Source organism: Colobus angolensis, unplaced genomic scaffold, assembly GCF_000951035.1.
Source record: "Colobus angolensis palliatus isolate OR3802 unplaced genomic scaffold, Cang.pa_1.0 Scaffold71, whole genome shotgun sequence".
Classification (NCBI taxonomy): domain Eukaryota; kingdom Metazoa; phylum Chordata; class Mammalia; order Primates; family Cercopithecidae; genus Colobus; species Colobus angolensis.
The window spans coordinates 10,914,575-10,923,713 of record NW_012120821.1 but is presented as its reverse complement, the minus strand read 5'-3'; positions in this window follow the sequence as shown (position 1 = coordinate 10,923,713).

Here is a 9,139-nt window from a genome sequence, read left to right as displayed (position 1 = left end):
AAAAAAAAAGGCTGTTACCAAGAAACTCCAAGCTCTGCTGCTCCTCACTAGCCTTGTGACCTTGAAGAGTGACCTCACTTCGCTGAGCCTCAGTTTCTTTATGTGTGAAATAGGCAGGATAAGAGTAGATGCCTCAGGAGGTTGTTGTGACATTTTAAGGGAAGGAATTATGTAACTAGTTAGCATGGTACTTGATATACAATAAACCCTTGATAAATAATAACGCTAGCCAGTGTTTACTGAGGGTTCACTCATACCTGGTACTCCGCTAAGCTCTTAGGTCCATGATCTCATTTAATCCTCTAACCACTCTCATGCCAATTGTGTAGTGGAGGAAACCGAAGCTTAGACAGATGAGGCAGGGATTAGAACCCTGAAGTTTGGGTTCTGAACCATGAGACAGTCTTGGTTTTCGTGTAGTTTTGTCTTTATGTTTGTAAGGCTCTTTTAAATTATTGTAACCCGCTTCATTTGAAGATGTTGGGCTGCACACCCTGTAACAAAGTTTCATTTACCTATCTACCTCCCTCCAAATCGATTCTTTCCCTTTCTCTTGTGTAGAATACTTTATAAGGTATCAAACACCCCCAGTGAAAGGCTGCACGAGACCTGGAATCTGCCCAGAGTGTAGTGGGCAGGGCCCACAGCCCACCCCTGTGAAGTGTTAGGCCTTTGGGAAGAAGGCCCAGGCTAGATGACTTGCTTCCAGGCCCCAGCGCTGCCATCTCCTAGCTTCTAGAGATCTCCTCGCCTTGGTCTCTTCATCTGCAAATATGCGGATTACGATCATATGCACTTGCCAGGGATGTTGGGAGCTTTTGCTCACAGGCTCTCAGAGGCCCCAGAGCCTCACAATCGAGTTCTCCTGAGACCCCCATTGGCAGGGAGATGGCAGTCCTGGGGCTGGCCCACGCCCAGCAAGCTCCCCAGCCAGCTGCGCTGAGGCAGCAAGTGCTAAAAATAACAGTCACGTCTTGCAGGGACATAGGCTGGCCCAGAGGCAGATGGGAGTCGGGGAGGAAGGGGTGGGGATGCTTACGCACCACCAGGACTCTCCACCTGCAGTGTGCTGATGTGTTTACCTAGTGCAAGGCCCCTAACTACAAAGGAGCTTGATTTCAGGTCACATGGAGTGGATTGTTCCCTGCAGCCAAGGCAATGAAAAAGTCCTCTAGTGCTATCCGGTGGAAATATTGCATGACCTGCATATGTAATTTTAATTTTTCTAGTAGCCGTATTAGAAGAAAACAAGAAGCAGATGAAATGAATTTTAATATACTTTATCAAAACCTTTTTATCATTTCAACATGTCATCAATATAAAAATATGAATGAAATATTAAATTCTCAGCCAGGCACGGTGGCTCATGCCTGTAATCCCAGCACTTTGGGAGGTCGAGGAGGGCAGATCACTCGAGGTCAGGATTTCGAGAGCAGCCTGGCCGACCTGGTGAAACTCTGTCTCTGCAAAAATACAAAAATTGAGCCGGGCGTGGTGGCGGGCCCCTGTAGTCCCAGCCACTCAGGAGGCTGAGGCAGGAGACTCACTTGAGCCCAGAAGGCAGAGGTTGCAGTGAGCTGAGGTCGCACCACTGCACTCCAGCCTGAGCCACAGAGCGAGACTCCATCTCAAAAAAAAAAAAGGAATATTAAATTCTCTTTTTGATACTAAGTCTTTGAAATCTGGTGTATATTTCAGACAGAACATCTCAATTTGGATCAGCCACATTTCAAGTGTTGCGTGAGTTTCCTGTGGCAGCTGTTACACATGATCACAACTTAGTGGCTTAAAACCGCACAGATGTATGACTTGGTACTTCTGGAGGTCAGAAGTCTGCAAAGAGTCTGATAGCTAAAACCAAGGTGCTGGCAGGGCTCTGGAGGAGAATTCATCCCTTGGTTTTTTGGGTTTTTTTTTGAGACTGGAGTCTCCCTCTGTCACCCATGCTGGAGTGCAGTGGTACGATCTAGGCTCACTGCAACCTCCATCTCCTGGGTTCAAGCTGTTCTCCTGCCTCAGTCTCCCGAATAGCTGGCGCGCACCACCATGCCTGGCTACTTTTTGTATTTTGTATTTTTAGTAGAGATGGGGTTTCACCATGTTTGCTAGGCTGGTCTTCCTCACCTCAAGTGATCCAGCCTCCCAAAGTGCTGGGATTACAGGCATGAGCCACCGTGCCCATCCCATCCCTTGTCTTTTCCAGCCCAAATTCCATGGCTCATGGCCCCTTCCTCCATCTCATCATTGCAATCTCTGCTTCTTTTGTCATTCTCTCTTCTCTGCCCCAGACCTTCCTGACTCCCTCTTGTGATTACACTGGGCTCATCTAGCTAAACCAGGGTAAACGTGTCATCTCAAAATCCTTAATTTAATCACCTCTGCAAAGTCCCAGGAAAAGTAGCATGTGCACCGGGTTCTGGGGTCAGGACGCAAACATCTTTGGAGGGCTGTTATTCAGCCTGCCCCTCTTGCTGACTGTGGGCCGAGCAGGGCTGTCCTATGGAGCTGCAAGGAGACCCCTGGGCCAGAGGAGTGGGTACCAGCATTAGTGTTGAGTTTCTGAAACACCTGACTGCAAGTCAAACAGGGATTAGGTTGTGCATAGTAACAACCTAACATGCTATTTACACAGGTTCTACACCAGTGGGAGGAAAAGGGGTGTATGATCTTCTTCTGGGCGCTGGAGACGTAGGATTCTGTAGAAACAGCCTCGGAGGTGCACGGTGCCCAGGTGAACATTCACTCATTATGGCCTCCTGAGTGTCAGGCTCTGTGCTGTGTCTCATGGCAAGGGGTGAAGAGGCTATGGTTCCCGCCATCTCACAGTCCAAGTGTCATTTTCTTGGCAGGGTGATGGAGGCCTAATGAGGGGAAGGGACTCACTTCAGGTCAGATAGTGATTCAGAGGCAGAGCCAGGACTAATGGGAAGAGGGTGTTAGGGCCTTGATTTATGGCTGCCTTCCTTGGGCTGCAGGCCAAAGGTTAAGATGATGGTAATGGTAGCAGTAGGAATATTAGGTACCATTTATAAAGCTCACACTATGTGGTTTCTGCTGAGTTCTTGTCATGTGTTGGCTTGCTTCATCCTCACAACACTTCTAGGAGGTAAGAGTTTATCATCGTCATTTTACAGATGGGGAAATTGAGGCACAGAGAAGTTAAATAACTTGCCCAAGGTTACACAGCTGCTAAGAGACAGAGCCAAGACTGGAACTAGACTGTTGGATTCCAACTCATGTGCTCCTGACTAAATGCAGGTATGAGGTTGGAGGACATGGTCTTAAATGACTGGCATGTACTGACCCAGGAGATGCAGCTCATGGGGTGTGGGGAAGCAACTCGTGGCCCTGGGAAGGCAGGTGGGGCCAGCTTCTAGCTCCCCATGAAGCAGGGACCAGGGCTGAGAAAAGATGTTCTTAAGACTCCCAGGGAAAAAGGGCCTCCCTCAGGCCCTTCGTGCCCAGATTCTGACATGGCCAGTGTGGAAAGAAATCACTTGTTTTAATAATATTGATACCAACAAGTTACAGGGTGCAGTGGGAAGGGCTGGGAGCTGTGGTCAGAAGACCCAGTTTCTAGGCTGGGTGCGGTGGCTCATGCCTATAATCCCAGCACTTTAGGAGGCCGAGGTGGGCAGATCGCCTAAGGTCAGGAGTTCGAGACCAGCCCGACCAATATGGTGAAACCCCGTCTCTACTAGAAATATAAAAATTAGCCAGGTGTGGTGGCACACACCTGTAGTCCCAGCTACTCGGGAGGCTGAGATAGGAGAGTTGCTTGAAGCCAGGAGGCAGAGGTTGCAATGAACTGAGATCACGCCACTGCACTCCAGCCTGGGCAATGGAACAAGATTCTGTCTCAAACAAAACAAAACAAAAAAAATACTCAAAAAACAGAAATGACCCAGGTTCTAGGTGGGCTCTGCCTCTTGGCAGCTGGGTGCCCAAACAAGTTACTTTTCTTCTTGAGCTCCTCCTTTTCATCCATACACACGGAATGGAGTCCTTGTTGCTGGAAGGAGGGATCCAACTGCCCCATAGGACACTGGGAGGGTAGGGGCAGTAGGTAGGGTGGAATGGCTCAGCCAACCTCCTCCCCTCAGAGAGAAGTCCCAGGCCACCACAATCGAGTCAGGCACTCACCAGTGACGTTGTCTGGCGGCTACTTTGACCTCCCTGCTTGGTCGACTGAGACAGTTATGACAACCTTAGCACTGTACACCCGGGTTTTCCAAGGAGGAGAATGCCTTAAGATGGGTAGGGGTCAAGAAAAGGACTGAAAAAGAAGAAAGCCATGGCCCAGATGATTGGAACATCCGGTTCTCTAAATGGTCCCCTAAACCCAGTCTGTGCCACATGAATGTGCTTTGTTTAAACAAACACACAGGTCCCAGATGCTGAGGCGGCAAATGAGACCCAGTTCCTGGCAAGGGTCACCAGCTCAGCTGCAGCTCCCCTGACTTCATCCTACCCCTTCCCGGAGGCCCATGTCAATCCCACCCAAGTGGCCCCCCAGTGTGGAGCACTCCAGGCAGGGGATGTCTCCCCTGGAGAGGGGTCTTGGAGAAGAATGACTGGCAGCTGGTGCAGAAGGCACACTACATCTTGTGTGACTCCTTCCTGCCAACACACAGCAAGAACTTAGCACAGAAACTACATGGTATAAGCTTTAAAAATAGCACCTGATACTACTACTGCTACCATTGTTGTTAGCCACCGGACAGCACACCACCGTGGAGCAAGCTCCTGGCTGTGGAGGCTGTGTGACCTTGGGAAAATTGCCTAGACTCTCTGAGATTGTTTGTTTGTTTGTTTGTTTTGAGATGAAGTCTCGCTCTGTCTCCCAGGCTGGAGTGCAATGGCACGATCTCAGCTCACAGCAATCTCCGCCTCCTGGGTTCAAGTGATTCTCCTGCCTTAGCCTCCCAAGTAGCTGGGACTACAGGCACCCGCCACCACACCCAACTAATTTTTGTATTTTTAGTAGAGATGGGGTTTCACCATGTTGGCCAGGCTGGTCTTGAACTCCTGACCTCAGGTGATCCTCCGCCTTGGCCTCCCAAAGTGCTGGGATTACAGACATGAGATACCGCGTCCAGCCCTGAGATTGTTTTTTCATCTATAAAGTCAGGAAAATGATACTTTCCTCGGAGGTCCATTATCGGTATTGTGATACTTGCAAGAAAAGCATATGCTCAACAAATGAGTGCTATCATCATTTTATCATGGCTATTTAAACACATTAATGTGCAGTCTGTTCATAACTAAAACTGGACCTCACAGCTGATAGCTGTTTTTTTACTTTTTCCACAATATTATGCTGCTTCTAGTCATGAATCAAATCACTGGACTTAAGGGTTTGAACTTGGCATAAACTGATCTTGATTCAAGTCCTGGCTCCTGGTGCTTGTGTGACCTTGGGTGAGTGATTTTTTACCCCTTGAAGCCTGGGTGTTCTCTGCTATAAAACAGAGATGATAATAATCACACCTTCCTGATGGGTTTTTAATGAAAGTTTCATGGAGCAACGTAGGTAGAGCCTGCAGTGCTGTGTCTGGCACTAGGTAAGCACTCCATGATTGTTTAAGATTCTCTTATTCTGGTCAGGCTCAGTGGCTCATGCCTGTAATCCCAACACTTAGGCCAAGGCAGGTGGATTACCTGAGGTCGGGAGTTTGAGACCAGCCTGGCCAACATGGTGAAACCCCGTCTCTACTAAAACTACAAAACATTAGCCGGGTGTGGTGGCAAGTGCCTGTAATCCCAGATACTTGGGAGTCTGAGGCAGGAGAATCGCTTGAACCCATGAGGCGGAGGTTGCAGTGAGCCAAGATTGCACCACTACACTCCAGCCTGGGTGACACAACAAGATTCAGTCTCAAAAAAAAAAAAAAAAAAAAGATAAAAAGATTCTGTTATTCTTACACTGCCACCCCAACAATGGACAAAGCAAGTGGCTTCTGCAGTTGGCATCCTTACGACAATACGGCGAGGTTAGAATTTTCATTCTCATGGCAGAAGTAGAAGCTGAGACTTACTGAGCCTCTGCTCCCGAACTCAGCAGAGGAAAGTGGATGCTGTTTGTCTCGTTGGGGCTAAGCTGCTTTGAATGCAGAGGCTGTGTTCTTCTCCCCAGCCCAGGCTGTAAACACAGTGTCCTGCCCACAAACTTCTACATCCATCAGCTCCTCTGGTCCCACAAGGCAAATCCCCTCCTCACTTCCCCCAGGGTGAGCCCCAGCATGACACTGGTGCAGGACACTGCCCTTCCGTGCCTCAGTTCCTCCATCTAAAAACAGTTGTGATAATTTCCACCCTGGTGTTGGTATCAAAAGACCCAAGTGTGAATGCTGAGTTGGAGAGGACTTGAGCAATTGACTTCACTTTCTTTTTTTTGAGAGAGAGTCTTGCTCTGTCACCCAGGCTGAAGTGCAGTAGCGCGAGCTCGACTCTCTGCAACCTCCACCTCCCAGGTTCAAGTGATTCTCCTATCTTAGCCCCCTGAGTAGCTGGGATTACAGACATGTGCCACCACGCCCGGTTACATTTTGTATTTTTGGTAGAGACAGGGTTTCGCCTTGTTGGCCAGGCTGGTCTTGAACTCCTGACCTCAGGTTATCTGCCCGCCTCAGCTTCCCGAAGTGCTGGGATTACAGGCATGAGCCACCGCGCCCGGCCTTGACTTCATTTTCTTGGTTTCTGTGTCTTTGCTTGGAAGAAGGGCTAATGGTAGAATGTGATAACAGGATGTTAAGTGAAAAGGGAGAGCCCCAAACAGTAATCAACATGATTCTAATTACATTTTTAAAAGTCGATCTATATGTATGTGTTTATATCTACTTTCTCAAAAATACAAAGAAAATCAACTAAAATGTTCCCAGTAGTACTCTCTGGACACTGGGCTCATGGGTGATTTTTGCCTTTCTTCTGTATATGACTTCTGTACTTTCCTAGTTTTTCTTTTCTTTTCCTTTTTTTGACAGGGTCTTGCTCTGTCACCCAGGCTGAAGTGCAATGATGTGATCACAGCTCACTGCAGCCTCCAACTCCTGGGCTCAAGGGATCCTCCTATCTCAGCCTCTTGAGTAGCTGGGAGTACAGGCATATGCCACCATGCCTAGCTAATTTTAAGTTTTTTTTTTGTAGAGACAGGATCTTGCTATGTTGCCCAGGCTGGTCTTAAATTCCTGGACTCAAGCAATCCTCCCGCCTTGGCTTCCCAAGTGCTGGGATCAGAGGCATGAGCCACTGTGCTCGGCCTAGTTTTTCTGTAATGAGTATGTGTCTCTTACAATCAGGAATTAGTAATGGAAGTCAGAAATAATAGTTGCCCTTACTGCCCAGGGTTGCCTGAGGATTGCCTGTGGACACCCGTGAGGTGGCCTCTGTGAGCAAGCTTGTGTGGCACTGACTGTGCTTGCCCTGCCCTCCCGGGGTGCTGCCAGCCTGGCATCTGTAGGTCCTACAGGGCTTGCCCTTTGGCTGGGGGCAGAGTGACCAACTGCTTCTATGAAGATATGATCTCATCAAAGCTGAAGATTTCACCCAGAAGGGAGAGGAAGGAAAGAAACTGGAAGCAAATACCTGATTTTTCTTTCTTTCTTTCTTTTTTTTTTTTTTTTTTTTTTTTTTTTTTTTTTTTTTTTTTGAGACGGAGGCTCGCTGTCTCTCCCAGGCTGGAGTGCAGTGGTGCGACCTCAGCTCACTGCAACCTCTGCCTTCCGGATTCAAACAATTCTCCTGCCTCAGCCTCCCGAGTAGCTGAAACTACAGGCATGGCCACCAAGCCCAGCTAAGTTTTTTGTATTTTTAGTAGAAATGGGGTTTCACTATGTTGGTCAGGCTGGTCTCGAATTCCTGACCTCAAGTGATCCATCTGCCTTGGCCTCCCGAAGTGCTGGGATTACAGGCGTGAGCCACCATGCCTGGCCGCAAATACCTGATTTCTAATGCCAGTCCCATCCCTGCCCCCTTGGGCCAAGCACTTGGCTTTTCTGGCCTTAGTTTCCTAATCTGTAAAAGAGGATTAAAGGTTGCTTGCCACACCGTTGAGGGAAGGGGTTGCATGTAGCCACTCGGACCCTTGGCTCATTTGGATTAGGAGTCAAAGAAACCAAATAAGGAGTGCGCCTGGTGTATGGTCAGACCCAGGGAGCCGGCAGCACCTGGTATTCTGAGTGCACTTCAGAGGCTGTTCCCTGCTGAGGATCAGATGTTCCTTCCATCCACAGGAAGCAGGGGAAGGTTCTGATGCCCCAGTCAAGTCTGATTGGCTGTTAGGGGCGAAAGGTGTGACTGGAGCACTGACAAGGTAGGTGGAAGCAATAAGTTGTAACACCCCCTCTGGCTTGGAAAGTTTTGCTTCATCAACTACAGCTGGAACCTCCTGGGGCAAGGCAGAAGGGGCAGAACAGGGAGGTCTTCTACTGAGGGCTGTCGTCGATGTCCTGAGACATTTGTGAAGCTTCTGGTATACACAGCGCAGACAGAGGTTCCCCTGAGAAGCTGACTGTCTAAAAGTCACACAAACCCTCTTCCCTGGCGCCTGTCCCGGAAACGCCCATCAGAAACCTGAACGGCTTCCTGTTGCCAACTGAAGCAGTCCTCACCCTGCACGTTAGAACCCCCTGCGGAGACTTCATCCTGATGCTCGGGCCTTACCACTTATGGGGGTGAGATTCTGTCGCTGGTGTTTTAAAAAAATCTCCCCAGCACCTTTGGGAACTGCTGGGGGTGGGGGACCTACTGAATCCACCCAATGAAACAGTGGCTTTGCCTGCATCTTGTCTCCCCAACCCTTGAATCACCTATAAAAGATGCGATGTCATGTCTTTGATACACTTAACATAGAGCTTTGTTGGAAGAGAAATCATTCAATCATTCAGCATCTTAAATTATCGTCTCATCCTGCTTTCAATAGGCCCGGGGGTTACCAGGAGGTGCTTTCCCGGGGACGGGGAGGGGCACTGCTGCATCTGATGCTGTCTACACTGCAGTTCATCTGACCCTTCTGCCTCCCTCCTCCATCCTGCCACACAGACCCTGCCCTCGGCCAAGACTGCTTCCCATTTTCAAGTCGGTACGCTTCCCTTTTCCCCATCCTCTGCATTTCAAAATATTCTCAGGCTGAGTTTAAATG